At 40.9% G+C, this 22,697-nt stretch overlaps 1 protein-coding gene across 5 annotated transcripts in view; it reads left to right on the forward strand.

Annotated features, from left to right (window-relative positions):
- Nucleotides 1-22,697, forward strand: part of PAK1 (p21 (RAC1) activated kinase 1) — a 211,878-nt gene that overhangs the window by 39,073 nt on the left and 150,108 nt on the right. Inside the window, exon 2 of one of the 5 annotated variants that reach the window (XM_056794933.1) lies at nt 15,059-15,257. The exons of the other annotated variants lie outside the window; for them this stretch is intronic. The gene's annotated coding sequence lies outside the window, so the exon portion shown is untranslated. The remainder of the gene's footprint in view (nt 1-15,058; nt 15,258-22,697) is intronic. 5 annotated transcript variants of the gene reach the window in all.

Consider the following 22,697-nt stretch of genomic DNA (forward strand, 5'->3'; position numbering starts at 1 on the left):
GAGGTTAAGTGACTTGCCCAAGGTCAGACAGCTGGTAAATGTCTGAGGCAGAATTTCCAACTTAAGTCTTCTTGACTATAAGTCTTATACTCTACCCTCTGGAATAACAATAATATCAACAGCTAACATTTATATAGCGTTATGTGCCAGGTGCTTTATAATTATTACCTCTTTTAATCCTTACAGCAACCCTGGGAGGTAAGTGTTGTTATTATTCCCATTTTACAGATGAGGAGACTGAGGCAAACTGATGAAATTATTTGCCCTGGGTCATTTAGCTAGAAAGTGTCTGAGGCTAGATTTGAACTGAGGTCTTCTTGACTTACATCCCATGTTCTCTGCACTGCACTCCCTAGCTGCCCTGTCAAGTTCCTATGGTCACACACCTAGTAAATGTCCAAGATCAAATTTCAACTGAAGTCTTCTTGACTACAAGTACCTCCACTCCACCCACATCTCACCCATAAGCCCTATACTAAGGAAGACACAACTTATACAATGACAAGAAGATAGGTTTCCATACTGAATGAAGACCTGGATCTGGGGTTAGGAAGACTTGGGTTCAAATCTTGTAGCACAGGCTGTTGACTGTGCTAAATCTCTTAATCTCTCTAAGCTTTGGTTTCCTTATCTATAAAATGGGAGTTATACTGCCTGAAGTTACTGCCTTTTGATGGCCAAAGAAGATAATAGAAGTAAAAGTACTTTGCAAGTTTTAAAACAATCTCTGTAAGTGGTACTTACTGGAGCAGTTCACAGATAACTATCACACAGATATGAATGAGAAATATGCATAAAGGGGATCACACAAAGGGGATTGGGGAGGGGGCATATCTCTTCCCACTGGCTTAGAGGAATCCAAGGAGCCTTCCCAGAGGATGGGGGACCTGAACTGGGATTTATGGAAGCAGGATGTTCCAGGATGTTCCTACATGAACATGTGGAAGGAAGCAGGAGAGGACAGGATAAAATAAGCTTCACATCAAGAGTGGAGTGAATGAAGGAAGCGCCTGCACTCTCTGGGACCTGAATGTAAAAACTGATTTAGAGCTAAGTTATGTTCTGAAACTCAGGTTTATCATCTATAAAATGAAGGAATTGGGCTGGATATTTTGTAAACACATTTCTAAATTGTATGTTCCCTTCTCTCCCTCAATCTCCATTCTACATTGAAGGAAACTGAGGCACCCAGTGGAGAAGTAATTTACCCAAGGTCACAGACCTGGTCAGGAACAGTGATAAAACTTGCAGTCAGCCCCTTGATTTCCTCATGCTATACTCTTTTAAAAATAATCTTAAAAAAAAATCACTGTTACTTTCCAATGACTCTCCTCCCCTTCCAATAGGAAACTTTGTTCATTCATGTCTGACTCTTTGTGACCCCATTTGGGGTTTTCTTGGCAAAGATACTGGAAAAGTTTGCCGTTTCCACCTTCAGCTCATTTTATAGATGAGGAAACGGAGGCAAACAGGGTTAAATAAATTGCTCAGGGTGACACAGCTACTAAGTATCTGAAGCCAGATTTGAACTTAGGTCTTCCTGACTCCAGGCTATCTTCACCTTGGCCATGTGTGAACATGTATGCTTCATTCTGCACTTGTAGTCCACCACCTCCGGTGAAAGAAGGACGGGAATCATGCCTCACTCTCCATCCTCAGTCTTCTGTGTATCGTGCTTTCCTTACTGCTAGTATCCTTTGAGTAATAAAACAATCTGGGGATATCCTATATCTCAAATGCTCAGGATTCTATTCCATGGCAGGCTGGGACAGGAGCATTTTACTGTAATGCTACTGAGGATCTCTGTGAATAGTCACAAAGAGGCTGAATTGAGGTTAAACCAATTCCTTACTTTAATTCTCTGTCATATCTTCTTGCCTTCTCAGAGAAAGCCAAACCTGAGAGCCTGGTGCCCATTTCCCAGCTCTCTACCCATTTACCTGATCCTTAGGAGAGGGAGATTAAGGCACTTTCTAGTTCAGTAGGGAGCAATAATCTTATTAAAGCCTTTGATAGTTCTCTCCCAGATATACTGGTTCTTCTCTGGTCTCTTACTCTCTTCTTTTGTTTTCCCCTTAAAGGCTGACCTAGTTAGATGGCCCTGATCTTGGAGCCAAGAAACCTGGGTTCAAGCACATGAGCTGGGTTACCAGAAGAAATCTCTTACCTTTTAAAATCCCACTTTCTCCATTCATAAAATGGGGACAATTGCACCTGGACTTCCTACTTTGTAGGGCTGTTATGAGGAAAGTGCTTAGTGAACTTTAAAATACTATGGAAAAGGGGTCATTTATTTGTATCTCAACTCTTTCTATTTTCATCCCTCCTCTTTTTCCTGTCCTTTCTCCTTCATTATCCTTTGGTCTTCCATTTTTCATCTTCAGGCTTTCTCTTGCTCCCCAGCATCTTTCCTTCTCCTTTGCCCCTACCTTGAGCTTTGAAACAAGATTGTCTGAACAGGAATTTTTCTGAACTGAGGATTCTTAATTTTTTAGTATCTCAAGGCCTTTTGGCAGTCAAATGAAACCTAAAAACCCCTACTTAGACTTTTGTTTTTGGAATGTAGAAAATACATAAGATTACAAAGGAAACAGATTCAGTTAAAATAAAAATATAATCAAAAAATTTTAAAAACAAATTCATAGACCCCAAGTTAAGAACACCTGATAAACTATTCTAGGCAGAGAACTAAACCTTAACCTCCCCCAGAGTCCCTTACTAATGTGCCCTTTTATTAATTAGATTAACAGGGAATTGCCACCTATCTGTGGTGTGTGTTGGGGGGTCTTTTGCTTTGAGATCAGTTCTTGTGATAGAAGTTTACATCTTGTCTATGGGTCTGGGAAGCCCACAGTGCTCTCTCTGCCTGTCTGAGGTGCCCAGCCAAATGATTCTTGTGTTTCCAGTTCCAATCCTGGCCCTCATGGGACCCATTGCTTCCTCTCATTTGCTTCCTCATCTGTAAAATGGAGATGTATCTCTGGCCCCCTTGAGCCCTGGATCAATGGGATATTTATAAAATGTCTTTTAAAGAGGCAGGCTGGAAGATCAATGCTGTGTCAGGCAGAAGGAGTGTCCTGGGTGGGTCTCCTAAATTCCGGGCTCAGGCATTTCTTGTCCTAAGCAAGCAATGCCTGTGTTTTACCCTAGTAAGAGTTGGAGCTGGTGGGAATACCCACCAGGAAGCATTGTAAGCATATAAGGAGTGGGTTTAGGAGGGTATAATGTCTTAGAAACTACAGTTGAGGACAGTCTGAGTAGAGAGAAGGGGATGAGAGCAAGAGATGTTATGGAGATGGGATTGACTGTTTGGGGATCTCCTTGGATATGAGAAGTAAAGAAGAGGGAACAGAAAAACATAACCGGGAGGTTTCAGTCATGGGAGACCAGGTGAATGGTGGTATCAGAGAAATATCAAAACCAGAGAAAGGACCAGATTTAGTGGGAAAGATGTGAGGTTTGGGGCACCCTAGAATTTGAAAGACAGCTTGGCAAGAGTGGAAATAGCTTTGGATTTAAGAATCTGATGGGGGAAAATATAGTAAAATATCACAGAGGGAAAAAAAAAGTCTGGGGGTCGAGTTTGAATCCAATTTCAGTTTACTACCTGTGTGACCTGGGGAAGAGTTCCTTCTCTTCTGACATCATTTCCTCCTTTGTGAAATGAGGAGGCTAGATGATCTCAGAGGTCTCTTTTAGCTCTAAATTTTGGGTTTCTTTGGGTTACACTCAGGTATCTATGTGGTGGTGGTCTTTTGAAATTTGGAGGTGTGGCTGGATCTTAGAAAGAGTGGCCAGGTTTGGAGATAAAGTTTAAGGAGTCATCTGTATAAGAGGTGGTACTGGAAGCCAAGAGTCTCCCTTTCTCTTTCTCTCCTCTCTCTCTTTTCCAGTCACCCTCCCTTTTTTTCTTTCTCCTCTCTTGTCTCTTTTTTCTTTCCCACTTTCTCCTCCTCTCCTTTCTTTCCATCTTGACTTTTCTCTCTTTCCTACTTTTCCATCTTCCTTCCTCATTTTGCTTTCTTCCTTTCTCTCCATTGTTCCCCTTTCTCCTGTTCTCTCTTTTCTCTTTAACTACCTACCTCCTTTTCACTCTTCTCTCTCCCCATTCTCCTGTCATTCTTCATTCTTCCCATTTTCCCATGCTGTTCCCCCCTTCTTCAACAAGCATTACTATAATAATTTCTGCCCTGGACCCCTAAGTCCTGTGGGTCACTGGAAATGAGCCACGGATAAAATGATGCAAGAAACTGTCCCTTTTCTTGGACTGTGGATTGTCTGAGGAGCTTACATGATTGTATCCTTGTGCTATTTTTGGGGAAGTAGAGAGTAACTGCTAAGATGGGACTAATATTACTGAGGAGGACACCTGGACACCAAGAGTTTAAGCAATATTCTGAAGGTCTTATGGTGGACTGGAGTCTTTCCACTCCCCATTAGGTTTTCTTTTTCGTATTTTAGAAGTCTTTACTAAACATCATTAACAATAAATGAGTATAATTAATAATACCAACTTAATTTTTGAGAGCATTAAACTTGTATCATTAGAGTGGTAAGTCTTCTATGAGCAAATGTATTCAGAAGTCACTCAAATCCAATTCTTAATGTTATACTTCAAACTGAAAATTTTTATTGCATCAGATTCTAGTAATGACATATTTAAGTGCCTAAAGAAAAAAAAAAGAACAAACTCAAAGCAGTGAGCCCACTCTATTATGCTTTCTCCAAAATTTCATGACACTTGACTTTAGGTTTTGGGAGAGAGGACAAGGTAATAGGTCCTGAATTATACTAGCTATGAAAACCCAAGATTGAAGTAATAATTATAATGGATTTAATTTTCATAATGATAGTATTCTAGGCATAGAGTTAGAGAGCTGGAGTCAGAAAGACCTGAATTCAACGAAATACAAAAAATGGCAAAGAGTAGGCCACTAGGTGGCGCAATGGATAGTTGCTAAATCTTGGCACTCAGAGGAACTGAGTTCAAAAAATGCCTCAGACACTGTGTGACCCGTAGGCAAATCGTTTATTTTCTGTCTGCTTTAGCTTGTAAACTGTAAAATGGGGATGATAATAGCACTTCCTCTTCCCCTTGGGTTGTTGTGAGGATAAAATAAGATAATAATTGTAAAGTGCTTTATAAACCATAACACACTGTATGAATGCATTATTATTATTATTATATTATTATTATTATTATTATTATTTTAAACCCTCCCTCCTGTCTTGGAATCAATACTGTGTATTGGTTCCAAGGCAGAAGAGTGGTAAGGGCTAGGCAATGGGGGTTAAGTGACTTGCCCAGGGTCACACAGCTGGGAAGTATCTGAGGCCAAATTTGAATCTAGGACCTCCCATCTCTAGGCCTGACTCTCAATCCACTGAGCTACCCAGCTGCCCCCCGCAATATTATTATTGTTGTTGCTGAATGCTGGAGCTGGGGAGGGGGGTGTGACTTAAAGGATTATCTAATATAATTTCCCTTTCTCCTATTTCCCATCCCTCATTCGACAAGAGAAGAAGTAAGGAAATTAAATGACATGTCCCTTAAGGAGACCCACTCAGAAGGCTTTTCCTTTTCGACCTCTTAGCCCTCTGGTCTGCAAAGCCATTCTTCTTCCTCTTCCCTACCACTCTGAATTTTTCTCAGATATTTTAGACCCATAACTGTATGACTCAGAGGAACCTGTTCTGCTTAATTTTATTGTACTCATTCTCCTTTACATATTTTGCATTTCAGTCTAAACATTTGTACAATGCCTTAAGGTCTACAAAGTGCTTTACAAATATTATTTCATTTGATCCTCTCTACTACTCTTGGAGGTAGGGGCTATGATTATCCTTAGTTCATTAAAGAAACCCAAGAATGAATCCCAACAAACAAATCTAAATTTATTCATGAGAAAAACCGAGGTGATAAATATGCATCCCTCAGGGTGCTGTTTGACCTTAGTGGTGATCAGTGCTGTGATTGGGAACTGAGAATGAATCTGCATGGTTAATTAGGGCCAAAACTCCCCTGGAGAATCTCTGGAGTTTGGAAGACTAGGCTCTAGCATAATCAGAGCCACCACTAAAAAATGGAACAAACAGCACTTTGCATGTATTATTTCATTTGATCCCCACAGCTCTGGGAGGTAGGTATTATTATTTTTATTATTCCCATTTTACTTTTGAGGAAACTGAGGCAGATGGAGGTTGTGACTTGCCCAGGGTCATTCAGCTAGGAAGTGTCTGAGGTTGGATTCAAACCCAGTTCTTCTGACTCCAGATCCAGTATTATGCTGTCAAGTTACTTAGAGTACTTGATAAGAAGTCGGAAGACCTGGATCTAGGTCTCAACTTAGGCCATTCACTGGTTTTTGTTTTTTTTTTAAACCTTAGTGGAGCTATGTTTCATCTCTAAGCCTCAATTTCCTCCTCTATAAAGAATGGATAATAATCATTGTACTCTCATCTTATACCATGCTGTTCTAAACTTTGAAGTGGGAACCGCTCCATTTGTTTGTTTTTTTAGACTCTTACCTTATGTCTTGTTTCCAAAGGCAGAAGGGCAGTAAGGGCTAGGCAGTTGACTTGGATCAGGCAAAAGTGACTTGCCTAGTCACCCAATAGAAAGTGTCTGAAGCCAAATTTGAATCCAGGACCTTCTCTCTCCAGGCCTGGTTCTCTATCCACTGAGACACCTAAGTTGCCCTTGCTTGGTTTGTTGAGCCTTCACTTGTGGCGTGGACTCTTGAAGGTTCTGTTGGTGAAGTTCTGGCTGATCCTAATGAACTGGCAAGGCTTTGAGTCCAGTCTCGAGGACAGACAATCTGTCATTCTCCTGTCCAAGGACCAATCTAGCCAAGAGATGCATTAATTATGGGAGAGATGGATATCAGATACACACAGAGATTTTTCTTTATTTTTGACAGCAACTTATGAGACTATCTAATAAGGGATAGAGCTTGGGATCTTTGTAGGTGGAGGGAACAGCCACATGATGAAATATTGTATATCTTTTGAAGTCTAGGACCAAATAGAAACTCTTCTATTTGATGTGGAAAGTTGTTCATAACAAGCCCCCTTCTGCCTCTCAGTTCTTTCACTCTCTATACACTCTGCGTGCCCCACTCCGTACTGGCCTTCTTGCTTCTCCTCCATCATGGTACCCTCTATCTGGGTGCTTGCATTGGCTGTGCCCTATGCCTGGGAAGCCACTCCTTCTCACCTCTTCTGCTTTGGAATCCTTGCCTTCTTCCCAGATTTGGCTCAAATGCCACTTTTTGCAGGAAGAACTCTTGCAAACTCCCCCAACTATTTGTGCACTCCTCTCAAATGCTACCTTCTGGTTGTGTATCCTGTATATACATATTCTCTTTCCTGTTAGGTTGGAAGCTCCTTGAGGGCAGAGACTGTCTTTTGCCTCTTTGAATTCCCAGCATTTAGCACAGTGTCTGGCACATAGTAGATGCTTTATAAATATTCATTGACTGACCAATTCTTAGTACAACCTTTGTTATTAATGACAGTGACTAAGTTAGGGACCCTTGGGATGTAGCCAAGTTCCCAGTCAAAAAGGTGTTCCTGCCTGTGCCTCTTCAGTCTGTTTAATCAGAAAAAAAAAAAAAACCCAACACCATATGGTTTGTTGATGAATGCCACAGGGAGGAGTGGCTATTCAGGGCAGCACCTTAATTCTCTGCCCTGCCATCCTCAAAGCATCTTGGGGCTGTGCTGGTTCTGCTGCACAGATTCTTGAAAGCTACCCATGGGATGAAAGGGACAAAGCTGGATTCCCCCTTCCCCAAGAAGGAGGGGAGGGGACAGGAGTCTAAATAAGTAGCTGAGCAGTTTGGACCTCTCTGTTGAGGCCCTGTGGACCATTTATATGCAAATATCCCTCTTTTGATTTTTGTGACATCTGTCATCTTGTGGGATCTTCCCTGAGATGGGGGCCAGGAGAGGGAGTGGAGTTCAGATGCAGAGACACTGTGGTGTTGTAGAAAGAGGGCTGGAATCATAGCCAGCAGAGATTTGGATTCCATTTCTGGTTCAGACATTAATTAGTTGTGTGATCTGAAGCAAGTCACCTTGAATCCCAGAATCCCAGATTTAGAGCTGAAAGAGACTTTAGAGATCCTTTAGTCCAAGCCCCTTCTTTTACAGGTGAGGAAACTGAGATCAAGTGATGTTATGTGATTTGCAAAGGTCACATAGAGTTAGGATTTGATTCTTGTCCTCTTGAGCACAAATCCAATACCCTTGCATTCTTGAACCTCAATTTTCTTATCTGCAAAATAAGGATTAATCCTTCATCTTTTACTAAGTGCTTACTATGTGCCAGGCACAGTGTCTTGTCAATGCTGGAGGTACAAGAAAAAATGAATTAATTACTGGTTTCAGGGATCTTACTTCTGTCCTAGAGCTCATGTATTCATGCATAAATATATACAGAATAGGGCAGCTAGTGGCTGGAGCACCAAACCTGGAGTCAAAAAGACTTGGGTTCAAATCTAGCCTCATATACTTCTTAGCTGGGACCCTGGGCAAATCACTTAACTCCATTTGCCCAGCCCTTGGCCTTTTGTCTTAGAGTTGTTACAAAGACAGAAGGTTAAGGAATTTTTAAAAAGTAATAAGTAAACACAAAACATATTTAGTAATTAAATGTAAGATATTCAGAGAGAGAGAGAATGTTGTAGAGGATCCAGAGAGACTTATAACCGTGTACTTCCCTCCTCAAAGGTTAGTTGATAGGAAAGTGCTTTGTCAGAGTTGTTATGAAACCTTAAAGCCCTTTAGTAACCATGAGTTTTTGTTACTGTCTTTACTTGGGCAGAAAATCTGGTTGATTCTTGCCCCATTCTGGGGCATGTCGCTGACTCTGGATGTTTGGTGTAGCTGTATATTCCATGTTGTCATTGTTTTTTAGCCATGTTCAATTCTTTGTGACCTCTTTTGGGGTTTTCTTGCAAAGACACTGGAGTGTTTTGTCATTTCTTTCTCAAGTTCCTTTTACAGTTGAGGAAACTGAGCCAAACAGTAAAGTGACTTATCCAGGGTCACATAGCTAGTAAGTATCCGAGGCTGGACTTGAACTTAGGTCTTCCTGACTCTAGCCCTGGTGCTCTGTCCACTGAGCCACTTAGCTACCTTGTGTATACTATACTTTGACATAATTCTACATTAGATGGGAGCTCCTTCAGAGTAGGGACCCTTTGCCTTCCTTTTTATCCTCAGTACTCACACAGTGCCTGGCACACAGTAGGTATTTGGTGAATATTTATTGACTGTCATCATAGGATCATTAATATAGATTTGGAAGGGACCTTGGTAGTCACCTATTGCCTTCTTTTTCAGATAAGGAAATTAAGATTCATGGAGGTTAAAGGATTTCTCTATTTACAAACAGTAAGCATGTTAGAGGCTGGATAGAGAGCCTTGCAACTATAAGGTGATTAATAAATGTTTGTGGGATTGAATTTGGTACATCCCCTTTGCTGAGGTGGAAGATATAACTTCCACTGGTTTCCTAGACTCTTTGGCTCTGGATCTTGGGTCAAAATGACAATAGGCCCCAGCATAGCAAACCTGTTTATATTCACTCAAAACTTAAGAGCACTGTGGGTTTAGGGATGGAGTCTAGTGAGCAGATGGAATTTGATGCACTGGCAGCACTTTCAGGTTGGGGTGAGTTGGGGAAGGTTCAGAGTCTTTGAAGAACTAAGCAGTTATTTTTATCCCTATTTTACAGATGAGAAAACCGAGGCAGATAGCAATTAAGTGACTTGCTCAGATTTAAAGAGCATCTAAGACTTGAACTCAGGTCTTTCTAACTAGTGCTTTATCTACCGGACTGTCTAGCAGTCTTATGGTAGTTACCTAATGAATGCAAAGGGCAGCTGCAAGTGGCACAGTATATAACACTTTACTAGCTGTGTAAGCCTAAGTAAGTCAAACCACTCCATTATAATAGGATCACAGTGTCAGACATGAGTGGGCAAAAATGAATGCATATTTAATTTGTGATATCTCATGGATATAAAAACATTTCATGACTGTAAAGTGCTTTACAAATGTACGCTGATGTTATGATCGTTTAAAAACCCATCAAATTTTTTTACTTCTCCAAATTTTTATTTATTGACACATTTTAAGGTGTGATAGGAAGAACTGTGTACTGTAAGTCAGGAGATCTTGAGTTCTGGTCTTGTATGGCCTTGGGTTTCTTTTCCCTTCTGTGCTTTATCTATAAAATGAGAGTTAGACTAGATGATCTGCCTCTAACCTACCTTTCATTATGGAAATTCTTGTTTTTTTCTAGGAGTTTTGGTCCTTCTTAGAAATGGCAGGGAAAGGAAAAGACTAAATAACCTACCACTCTTGAAGTCTGTGAATGAAGGGGTGTCACCCTCATCACTGCTGTCAGTGACCTTCTGTCTTGGTTTTGGAATTAGCTGGGATTGGCTAAGAGACCACTGGGCTTTTAGGCTGTTTCCTCATTTTCTTGAGATCAAGCTGCTATCCCTATACTTTATAATTAAAAAGAGGTGTTGCGAGGATGGACAGTGGAGAGGAATTATACATTATACATAGCAATGACTTAAAGCATTTCCATAGGATTGATTTATGAAGTAAGCTGCTTCCCTTTAGTTGGGTGACTTCAGAATGAACCTCTTGGAGGCTCAGATGATGCAATGTGGCCTCCTACACAGATGGCAACTTGATTGTGGAGATGACCACAGTACACTTCCACAGACTCAGAATGTAGGAACCTTAAAATAAAGCCTTGAATCTCAAATTGACCTGAGAACACAGACTGTCAGAACTGGAAGGGACTTTAGAACCGAGAATGTGAGAGCCGGAAGGGACCTTACAATACACAGTAAGAGAATTGGGAAGGATCTTAGAACACAGAATGCTAGAGCTGAGAGTGACCTGAGAGCAGAGAATATCAAAGCTAGAAGAGCTCTTAGAACAGAGAATTTCAGAGTTGGGAAGAACTTTAAATCACAGAATGTGAGAACTGGGAAGGATCTAAGAATACAATATCAGAGCTAAAAACATACTCAGAAAATAGAAAGTTAGGAGCCAAAAGGTACCTTGAAATATGGGAAGTCTTCACTGGAAGGGGACTTGGAGAGCTTGATTCATGGGGAAACAGAAACTTGGAAATGAGAAATTATTTGCCCAAAGTCAGGCAACTAACAGACTAGAATCCAGGACTTCCTTGACTCCAGGTTCCATTTTCTTTTCACTTTACAAAGCTCTGTCAACAATCAGTGAGCAAATGTTTACTGAGTACTTCCCCTGCTTTGGGGATAAGAATTGATCCTTGCCCTTAAGGAACTGCCAATCTCTAGTCACTAAACAATGAAGTCTACTGAGGACAGTTTCAGATCACACTATGGGATAAGAAGAATCCAGGCTTTCAGATTCCTAGGCTAATGCTAGACAAGTTCCTCATAATCTCTCAGTTGCCAAATCAAAGAACCTTTTCTCAAACCTCATCCTTCTGGACCTCTCTGCAGCCTTTGACCTTGGAGAGGTTTTTGTAACTGTTTCTCTCCTAGTTCTTCTTCTCCTTGGCTGAATCTTTAACCTTGTCCTGCCTTCTAACTTAGTAGGGGAGAGAGGAGACTCCTAAGAGTTTGTCTTGGTCCTCTTCTCTTCTCCCTTTGCCTGTTTCACTTGGGTGATCTCATTGGCTCCCATATACAAATGTAATTCTCAGATCTACTTCTCTAGCCCTAACCTTTCCAGCCTCTTGTCTTATCTCCAGTTGCCTTTTAGACATCTACAACTGGATGTCTTATAAGTGTCTTAAAACACATTTTTCTCCTTCTCCCCTCAAAAATCCTGCCTTCTTCCTAACTTCCATATCACCATCAAGGCCACCAGCATCCTCCCACTCATCCAGGTTTAAAACCTCAGTGTCATCCTCAGCTCTTCCCTCTCCTTAATAGTGGTCTTCTTACAGATTTTATCTTCACAAAATCTTTCATATATACATATATTCTTCTTCTCTCTTCTGACACTGCCACCACCCTGGTCCAGGTTCTCATCATTTTAGTCCAGTCTATTTCAATAACCTGTTGGGTCTCCATTTCAGTCCATTCTCCCTTCAGCTGTCAAATTGGTTTAGCTTGGCCTGGACCTTTAAAAGAAGTATTTGGGGCAGTGTAATATTAGTACACAAAGCTCTGGATTGGGATTTGTGAGACCTGGATTTTTTTTTATTTTTTTTTAAACCCTTACCTTCCGTCTTATTAATTCTAAGATAGAAGATCGTTGAGGGCTCAGGCAGTCAAGATTAAGTGACTTACCTAGGGTTGCACAGTTAGGAAGTGTCTGAGGTCATATTTGAACTCAGGTCCTCCTGGTTCCAGTCCTGGTGCTCTATTCACTGTGCTACCTAAGCTGCCCCTGAGACCTGGGTTCTTGACTGAAGTCAGAGAGACCTGATTTCAAATTCAGCCTTAGACACTTATTAGCAATGTGACCCTTGAAAAGTTGGTTTACTAAGTTTCCTCACCAATATAAAGGGGACAATAATGGCATATACCTTCTCGATTTGTTGTGAGGATAATATGAGCTAATATTCATAAGGGATTTTAAAATCCTGGTTTCTACAGGAAGCATTGCCCAAGCCCTTACTAATTCCAGTGTTTTCCCTCTGTTTCCTATTTATCCTTTATATAGCTTTCTCTGTATATATTTATTTGCATGTTGTCTTCCCCATTAGATTGTGAGATCTTTGAAGGTGGGGGTGGGGTGGGGCTGACTTTTGCCTCTTTTTTATATATCTCCAGCATTTAGCATTGTCCTTGAAACGAGTTGTCATTCAGTTGTTTTTTAATCGTGTCTGACTCTTTGTGACCCCATTTGGTGTTTTCTTGGCAAAGATACTGGACTGTTTGCCATTTCCATCTCCAGCTCATTTTACAGATGAGGAAACTGAGGCAAACAGGTTAAGTGACTTGCCCAGGGTCACATAGCTTCTCTGAGATCAGATTTAAACTCAGGCTTTCCTGATTCTAGGCCCAGTGCCCTCTGCACCTAGCTCCCCAACATGGAACATAGTGGGTACTTAATAAATATTGATTGATTCATTGATATTTGTAAAGGACTTTGCAAACTTTAAAGTGCCATGTAAACATGAACTATTATTGTTATTACTATTGCTGTTGTCAGTATTATTGTCTGGCTCAATCATAAAAGCACTGTGGGATTTTTGGCAAGTTACTTTCCCGTCCCTGTGCCTCATTTTTTTTCTTTTGTGAAAGGAGAAAATTGAACTTGGAAGATCATTAAGATTCCTTCTAACTCTAACTTTTTAGGACCCTTCTGTTGGCTTGGAACCTTTATTATAACACATGCCCTTTAGTAGTGTAGATACAGGGTTGAACAAGATTACTTCATAGGTTTAGTCTGATCCTCTAATTTTACAGATTAGGAAACTGAGGTCCAAAGTCATCTATAGATAAAAAGTATCCAAAGTGAGATTTGAACCAATTCTTTAAGGATTTGCTACTTTATTGGCTTGTGTTCTTCTCTCATTGGAATTTATTGCCTTTCTTAGGTGGTACTATTCATAAATTGCTATGACTAAAACAAAAATCAATAATCTTTTGTGAGCCTCTTTCTCCCCCTGAGCTAGGCTTGTCCTTTGATGACTGACATAGTCTCTCTCTCTGGTCTGGAAGAACTGATAGAGAGAGATAGACCCCACTGATCTAGGTTTGCCTAAGAACATCGAGAGGCTTCTATTGGTAGAATCCTACAAACTGACTTTAGAAAGAAATCCCTCACAAGACTTAGAGCTAGAAGAGTCATCACTGACCATGTAGTCCACTCTTCTTATTTGGCTGATGAGGAGCTTGAGGCTTAGACAAGGTAAATGACCTGTCCAAGGTCATACCAGTAGGAAATAAGAGAAGTGATATTTAAGCTTTCTGACTCCAATCCAAATTCATTTCTCTTTCTATTTGACCATGCTACTGTTCCCTTGGCTCTGGAGAGTAACATCTTCTGCACTAAAAATATGTGCATTTCTACATGATAAAATTTCATTTCCCCTCCATTACATGTAAAAACAATTTTTAACATTCAATAAAAAAATTGAATTCCAAATTCTTTCTCATTTCCATCCTGCCTCCTTCTCTGAGATAGTAAGCAATTTGATAAAGATTTTATATGTGCAATTATGTAAAACATTAAGATGTTTTTCTAAAAAGCCTTTTTCAAAGATGTCCCTTGCTGTGCCCTCTTTTTTGCTGATTATACCCCAGAAGGTTTTCTGCCCACTCCCTTTTCCTTCATTTTGACTAATGGGTTGACTGAAGCTAACTAAGGTTCTTATGCTATTGTTCAATCGTTTCAGTTGTGCTTGGCTCCTTGTGATCTCATTTGTGATCTTCCTGGCAAAGATTCAGTAGTGGTTTGCCATTTCTTCCTTCATCTTATTTTATGGATGAAGAAAAGAAGGCAAATAGGATTAAGTGACTTGTCCAGGGTCACTGAGCTAGTATGTGGGCAAGGTCAAATTTGAACTCAGGTCTTCCTGACTCCAGGACCAGTGCTGTTTCCATTGTGCCACCTAACTGCCCCAGTATTCTGAACACATTAAAGAGCCTACAACTCTGCAGTTTACAAAGTGACTTTTATCACAGTCCTTTAAGAAGGAATATTTGAGGATTATTATCTTTATTATTGAGTAAATAGGTTCAGATGTTAAATGACTTGCCTATGTTTGCACAACTAGGAGGAGGCAGAGCTGGGTTTCAGACCCAGGTCTAACTACCTTAGGCCTGTTATTTACCTTTCCTCTCCTTGGACCATTCCTTCCTTTAGGGGAGAAAAAGCAAACAACAAAATCCCAACAAAAATACAACAACCAAACAAAAAGCTTCCTTGGGAGAAAGTCCAGCAAAGAGGTGGTGTGACTGTATTAGGGGGAGGTTCCTTCACTGTGGCGTAGGCAGGAAAGGGTTGGGCTCATTCTCAAAGGTAAGGAGGAAGAACTCCACCCTACCCTAAACATTCCCCCTTCACTTGTCTTTCTCTCCAGGCAGATAGAGCAGCAGGTAGGGCCTGCGGGGCAGGACAGGGCAGAGAAGTAGAGACCAGGGTCTCCTGAGGGGACTGTCGGAAGCCTTGGAACTTCAGGCCTGCAAAGGAGCACCCCAGAAGGGCTACTCTGTCCTTTGGAAGGAAGCCCGAGCAGAGGCTCAGAGTCCAGCTGGAGGCATCTTAGCAAAGTGAAACAGGTAACATTTTGGACCATTGAGGGGGTGTGGATAGGACTGAGGGGCAGGGGAAACACAATTTTCAGTCTTAACATCTTAAAACTGCATTGAGACTTGCTGGGACATCCTGTGTAACTCAGCTATTAATTTTTATTGTACTCTGTATAAGTACAGGTACACTTGTACCTGTGTCAAGTTTTACAGTAGAGAACAGAGAGATCTTGGGACCATAGGATGTGAAAACCAGAAAGGATCTTAGGATATAGTGTTTCAGAGCTAGAAGGGACTTCTGAGCCCAGAACATACAGTGTCAGAGCTGTTAGGGACATTAGAACATGACAGTAGTTATTGGTCATGGGTATGTAATCCTCACCACTTAGAAAGTCCTTTCATAGAGATCATCACATTTGCTTCTTACAGTGAGGGAGGTCAGGCAAGGGCTGTTAAACTCATTGTACAGGTGAAGAAATTGAGCCTCAGAAGGGAAGGGGTTTGTCTACCATCTTGTATCCTTTAAGTGGCAGAGCCTGGGATGTCAGGAAAGCCTCCTCTGTCAAGAGACTCAACTTAGCCATGGAAAAATGTTTGGGGTGGCAAGGGACATCTGAAGGCATCTGGTCCAACCTGTATCTGATCTTTGGGTCTTGCCATGTCTTCCCCTTCAATGGGTCATCCCTGCTTCCCTAGAAGAATACCCTGGTCCCTGGAGGCTGCCCATTTCACTTCAGAATCATACTGATATTTAGCATAGTTTTTCTTTATGTCATGTCAAGATCTGCCCCTGGACACTTTCATTCTTTGCTCTACTTAAATCAATAAGCATTTATTAAGTGCCTACTGGCAAGCACTGTGCTGCTCCTATCACCCCAGATAGTTCTTGTCTGAGTCTTTCTGTGGATACTCCATAGATAGTTAGAGTAACCTGTTGGGAGTTCTTTTTCTTTTCTTTTTTAAACCCCCTTACTTTCTGTCTTAGAATTGATACTAAGTATTGGCTGCAAGTCAGAAGAGCACGTGGAGGTTAGGCAATTGGGGTTCAGTGGCTTGTGCAGGGTCACACATCTAGGAAGTGTCTGAGACCAGATTTGAACTGAGGACCTCCTGTCTCTGGGTCTGGTGGTCCATCTGCTGAGCCACTTAGCTGCCCCCAGTTGAGAGTTCTTTTATGACATCTTTTAAAATACTGTGGATGCCGGGGAAACACATGAATTCTCCTCCATCTGTCTGTTACCCCACCCCCTCATTGCCTCTGCAGTGTCTTAGAGAATCTTTCCTGTCAGACACCCTTCTTCCTGGCTCTTCCACAGTACCTGGCACACAGTAGGCATTTGATACATGCTCAGTAGGTTGATTTTCATGCTGCCTTTTCAGTTACCTTATAACTATGTATCTTTTCTTTTGGCAGTGTGTCCCACGGTTTGCTACTGTTTTTGTTTTTTTAGTCTGGCTTGGGGGAAAGTTCACTGATAGGGATCAGCTCTGTAACTCTTCTGTGACTTAAGATCTAAGAGAACTAATTGCCAAAGGAGAGACTAGAGGTTAAGTGACTCCATCACAGATGGTATAGTGGAGAGAGCTCTAGACTCAGAGACAGGAAGACCTGAATTCAAATCCTTATTTCGACACTTACTAGTTTTATGACCCTGGATAAGCCCCGTAACTTCTCAGACTCAGTTACCCCAAATGTAAAGAAGATATTAACAGCCCCTCCCAAGGCTGTTGAGAGGCTCAAATGAGTGTGTGTATATACATACACATATATATTTATAAATGTGTGTATACCTATACATACAGACATACATTTATGTGTATATATGTGCCCATATATACATGTACATATGCATATGTGTATATATGTTGTATAAATTGCTTTCAAAACCTTAAAACATTATATAAATGTGAGCTCTCCTTATTATTAGCTAGTATGTATCAGAGGTGAGACTTTTTGACCTCCACGTGGGTCCTCTGTCAGCTGGGCAGATTGCTTTTCTCTTTACACCTTGTAGATCTGTAGGAGAATATTTGTGTTAAAGAAATGGGCTTGAGCCACAAGGAGAAGCGTGGGGCTCAGGGAGGTGAGGTATGCTTGCACAGTAGGCTGCTCAAGGTCCACCAGAGAGGGGCAGTCTGTGTGGGTACTCGGAGGAGGGACAGGCAAAGAGGGCTGGAGGAATCAGGGAGGCAAGGGAAGGAAGATAGGATACACCGCTCTTCCACCACCACAGGCTGGTATGAGAAAAGTGCTTTGTAAACCACTAAGAGACACGTGAGTGGTTACTAGAATGATTAGACTGTTGAATCCCAGGCCACAGCTGTATGTGGGGGGGGGGGGGTGAAAGTGGGTAATGAATGCCTTGCTGAGGAGTGGTAGGGAGGTGAGGGGCAGGGAGCCTGGGGACCTTGGGGCTTATTTGAGCTGTCCTGCAGCCATTAGTCTGTCTCTCCTCTTGGCTCTCTGTCTCCCCTCTGGGCTTCTGCCCTCAGGCTACTGTTCATGCTTGGGGTTCCCTTTGAAGACCCACCTGGCATCTTGGGCTAATGTAGTGCTGGCAGCTGTATAGCCAGTCTGTGGGCTGGGACAGATGGAGTTTGTTAGACTTGGGCTACAGGGACAGTAGGAGCAGTCTATTTTTTTTTCTTTTTCTCGCCCCCTTTATGGTAGAAACTTCCCCCATAAAGCCTCTGTGTCGTGATGGTTCAAGGCAATGTGGTACAAGAGGGTGGGGGAAGGATTGCTGGATGTAGTGTTTGGAGGAGGCAGCCCAGGTTCTAGTTCCAGCTGTTCTACCAATTTGCTGTGTATTCTTGGAATCTTTTCACCTAAGCACTCTGGAGCTCAGTTTTCTCTTCTAAAAAGAGGATTGGCTTGGCTTGGCTCTTTCAGGACCATTCTATTTGGAATGCTCTCTCTCCTCACCTCTGTCTCCTGGCTTCCTTTAGGTCTTAACTCAAATCCCACTTTCTACAAGAAGACTTTCTCCGTCTTTGTCACTGCTGGTGTCTTTCCTCTGAGATTACTTCTTATTTAAACTGTGCTTTTTAACTCTTATCTTCTTTTAACATCAGTACTAAGTATCTATTCCAAGACAGAGTAGCTAAGGACTCTGATGATTCTTCATTTGTCTTCCTGTTGCAGGTAAGGATTTCCTCTAATAGAATCTTCTTGCCTCTGCAGAGAGCTTTCCAAGAGGAAATGTTGACTTAGAAAACCACATATTAACATTATCTAAGTTTTACTGTCTTTTTATTGATTTTGACAAATATTTCCCAATTAAAAAAACTTTTAAAATCCTTACCTTCTGTTTTAGTATCAATTCTTTTTATTTATTTATTTATTTCCCCCAGAAATTGGAATTTATTGTGCTTATAACATTCCACTGATTTATATCTGGTCACCCTATTAATCATGAACATGAGATTAGTTGCTATTCTCTCTTCTCCTGGCTCTATACTCTATCCACCATGCCACATAGCTGCCAACATTTTTAGGCTTCATATTGTAGGCCCATTTCTATTCCTGAATTTGAGCCTGTCCCTTGTCACCCTAAAGCTAGACAGTCTCTAAGTAGCAAAGCCTGGTCCTTAAACTGAGTGTTCTGGTACCAAGTCCAATGGATTTTCCCTAGCCTAGCCCAGCCTGAATAAAGGACTTTAGACTATAATAACTTCATGGGCTGGGGAGGGACTTTATGTTGAGGGCCAATCTTAACTTTTCTTGGACCCCACTGCCCTTTCTAACTCAGTTTTTTCAGACTAATCTGTGTGACCCTATTATATTTCTTAGCTCCCTATTAGATTGTGAGTTATCTAAGTATAGAGACCTAAAGTTTCTAAAGATCATCCCAGCCCTGATATTCTGTGGCTCTTGACTTGTGTCCTATCTTAAGTAACTTCCAGTTGGGCTTAAAGTTTTGAGTAATTCTTCATTGTGAGAGGATTTGTTTTTCTTTTATCTCTGTCTTTTGCCTTGTATAGTGTATGCATGTGGCATGTTTATGGCATAATGGATGGGATCTGTACTTGAAGTCAGGAAGACTAGGTTTCAAGTGTTGTCCCTGATGAGTCTGGGTGATTCATGTGACTTCTCTGAGCCTGAAAGTCAAGAAACATCTCTGAGACATTCTTTTTTTTTTTGTTTTTAATTTTTTCTGGGTTATATATGCAAAATGTATGTGGTCCATAGTGTTTACTTTTGTAAGTATATAATCTTATAAAACCCAAACCCAAACAAACAAGTGAAAAAAATCATACATTTTCATCTGCATTCCTGCTCCAATAGTTCTTTCTCTGGAGGTGGAGAGCATTCTTCATCTCAAGTCCCTCAAAATTGTCCTGGATCATTGCATTGCTGTTAGTAGCTCAGTCTTTCATACTAGATCATCATACAATATTGCTGTTACTGTGTACAATGGTTTCCTGGTTCTGCTTATTTCATTCTGCATCAGTTCTGAGACATTCATAAATCAGCTACTATGTGCCATACACTGTGCTCAGTGTTAAAAATAGGGAAAAAAGTCAGAAGACAGCCTCTGCTCTCAAGGAGCTCGCAGTCTAATAGAGGAGATGATTTGTAAACAACTATAACTAAACAATATACATCTAGGATAAATTGAAGATAATCACAGAGAGAGCGCACTAGAATTAATAGAGATCCAGGAAAGTTTTTTTTTTTTTTGGCAGAAGGTGGGATTTTAGCTGATTTTGAAGGAGATGTTGAGGGAGAAATCCAGTAAAAATGTTGAGTTCAGAGGTGGAATAGCTTGTGCAAAAGGCCATGTTGTACAGTTGTATGTCTGTGTGATAAATTGAAATGGTATGAAAGGTTTAGAAGTCAAGCAGAGGATTTTATATTTGATCTCTTAGCTATAACTGAAATGAATAGGCAATAATAATAGCCACCTTGAGGGGTTGTCCTCAGTGATCCAATGAGTGCATGCAAAGGGATTTAAAAATCTCTAGCCCCTAGCACACTGCCTGATAATTATCGATAAGGACTGGACATGTGATTTCATGGATACATAAAACTTTTGGATGAGGAAAATCCCTCCACCAATATAGGTCAATTCCTACTCATAAACTTAAAGTTTTAGTTTCTTGGGCACTGAGAGTTTGCTACTTGTGGTTGGTCACATAGCCAGTGATGCATCAGAGGTGGGATCTGATCTCAGATATTTCTGGCTATCTCCACTATCATCCACTAACTACCATTGACTAACAGTAGATGGTTAATAAGTGTTTGTGAGTTAATTATTCAGGGGATATTTGTCGTCTCTAGAGGTGGAAGGGTCCCAGGACATCATTTAATCCAAACTCCCTAATTATACTGAAAAGGAAGAATTGGATTGAATTGAATACCTGCTACCCCAGGGGCCAGGAAATGATGCTGTGGATTACATTGGCTTTTCCCATGTTCTTGTGTTGTTCATTGGAGATGGTCCTACTGGAGAAGTGGCAGAAAGGGACTGTGGTTTGGTTTGGGAAAGAAGACAGAGAATGGAGTTGGGGTAGGGATCAGACTCTTGAGTTTCTTCCTAGGCTCCAACTTAAAAGCCTTGGATTACAGTTGTCTCTCTGTCCTTCATGTCATTCCCATTTAGTTCAATTCAGTTAGCTTTATTAAATGCCTATTTTGAATTTCAAGGCTCTTCATATATTAATAATAGTCACCTTTTTGTAGGACACTGGATTCCAAAGTGTTTCCCCTATAATAAAACTGTGAAGTAGATAATATGAATATGGTTGTCCCCATTTACAGATGAAGACACTGAGAATGAGGGAAAGTAACTTGCCCAACTCTACTAGCTAGTTAAGTGCCACTTTGGGAACTTTAGTTGAAATCTTTTGTCTCCATATCTGCTTCCTGCCTCAAAGGGCAGTGGTGAGGAAAGTACTTTGTCTGATCAATGAGAATTATCAGGATTCACTGCCCCTCTCACAGGCTTGGAGGAAGATTATATAGATTTTTTTAACTGAAGGTTGCTGGACAGAGAATGAGTGAAGAGAATGGATTCTTCTGGTCCTGACTTTTGTGCCAAAATGGTGTTTGACTGTGGGCAACTCACTTTCCTTTTCTTTTCATCAATTTTGCTATCCAGAAGTTGAGATGGAATTGATCTCTCAGATCCCTTGCATGATTAACATTCTCTGTTATAAGATTCCTTCTAGATCTTGCATTCTTTTTTTCTGTGTTCTAAAGTCCCTTTCAGCTGTGACATTTGAAATAATTGTATTTAACTAAAATAATTGGTCATTTCCTTATAACACATTCTATGTTCTAAGGTCCCTCCCAGCCCAAACATTCCATGTTCTAAGGCTCACTTCTAGCTTTGACTTTCTGTGACTCTGAACCTGTTTTGTCTCAAATTGAGGAACTTCCACTTGTGCCTGTCAATCTGAATCATTTTTCGTTATGACTGATGCTTGGCTGTTATCCAGAGCTCCTCCTTTGTTGTGGGAGTCAATGAAAAAGGTGGCCAATTCTTTTTTTGGGTGATTGGTCTTCTCCTTCCCTCATATCTCCCTAGGACACATAAAAGCCCTAAGTGGAATGTCTAATGGATTATCTGTGATGGGGGTGGGAGGGAAGTTACGATTGAGCCACACTGGTTCTTCATTTTCTTCCCACTTCTAGCTTGATGCTAGTCTGTGCTAGGAAGCTAAGCAGCCTTTGTCCAGCAGACCTTTATCAATGTTAATAATGATCTAATCATAATAGTTTTAATTTCTAATGCATTTTTAAGTTTGCACTTTCCTCACAGACACCCTATGAGGTATGCATTGCAAATATCATATCTCAGATTGCCAAGTGAGTAAACTGAGGCCCAAAAAGGTTACTTTCCCAAAGCCCATTGCATATAAATGTTGGAGCTGGTATTTGAACCCAGGTCTCTTGATTCCAAGTTCATTGGCTTTTTACACAATATTGCCATTAAAAGAAAAAAAGGCAATGGGGAATTATCTCCAGACAGAGAATTCCCAGCACCATCTCACATAGTATATTGTACTGGAAATGCCCTGCATCAAGAGGCCAGAGTTCTAGTGTTTAGTTTTGTACATTTCAAGAGACACTTGACAAATTAAGAGACACTTGACAGTAATTAAAGGTCAGACACATAAAAATATTACTGTTGGTTTGTTAAGTTAGTGTAGAGAAATGGGAAAAGAATCAAACTTTAAAAATGAAGTTTTAGTTTGGGCTCTTGACCCTGAGCAAGCCATTCAGATCTCTGAGCCTCGGGTTCCACATCTGTAAACTAAGGATAATATTCCTTCCACCACCAAACTCTCAGTTGTTCAAAGGAAAGCATCACTGGACTGACTGGACATCACAAGACTGGACAGTCCAATTGTCTAGGGCAGCTAGGTGGTGCAATGGATAGAGAGAATACTGAGCTTGCAATCAGGAACCTGGAGACAAGAATTTTGTGAGTTCAAATATGGTATCAGACTTGACTAGTTGTG

The sequence above is a fragment of the Monodelphis domestica genome, chromosome 4 (genome assembly GCF_027887165.1).
Source record: "Monodelphis domestica isolate mMonDom1 chromosome 4, mMonDom1.pri, whole genome shotgun sequence".
Lineage (NCBI taxonomy): Eukaryota > Metazoa > Chordata > Mammalia > Didelphimorphia > Didelphidae > Monodelphis > Monodelphis domestica.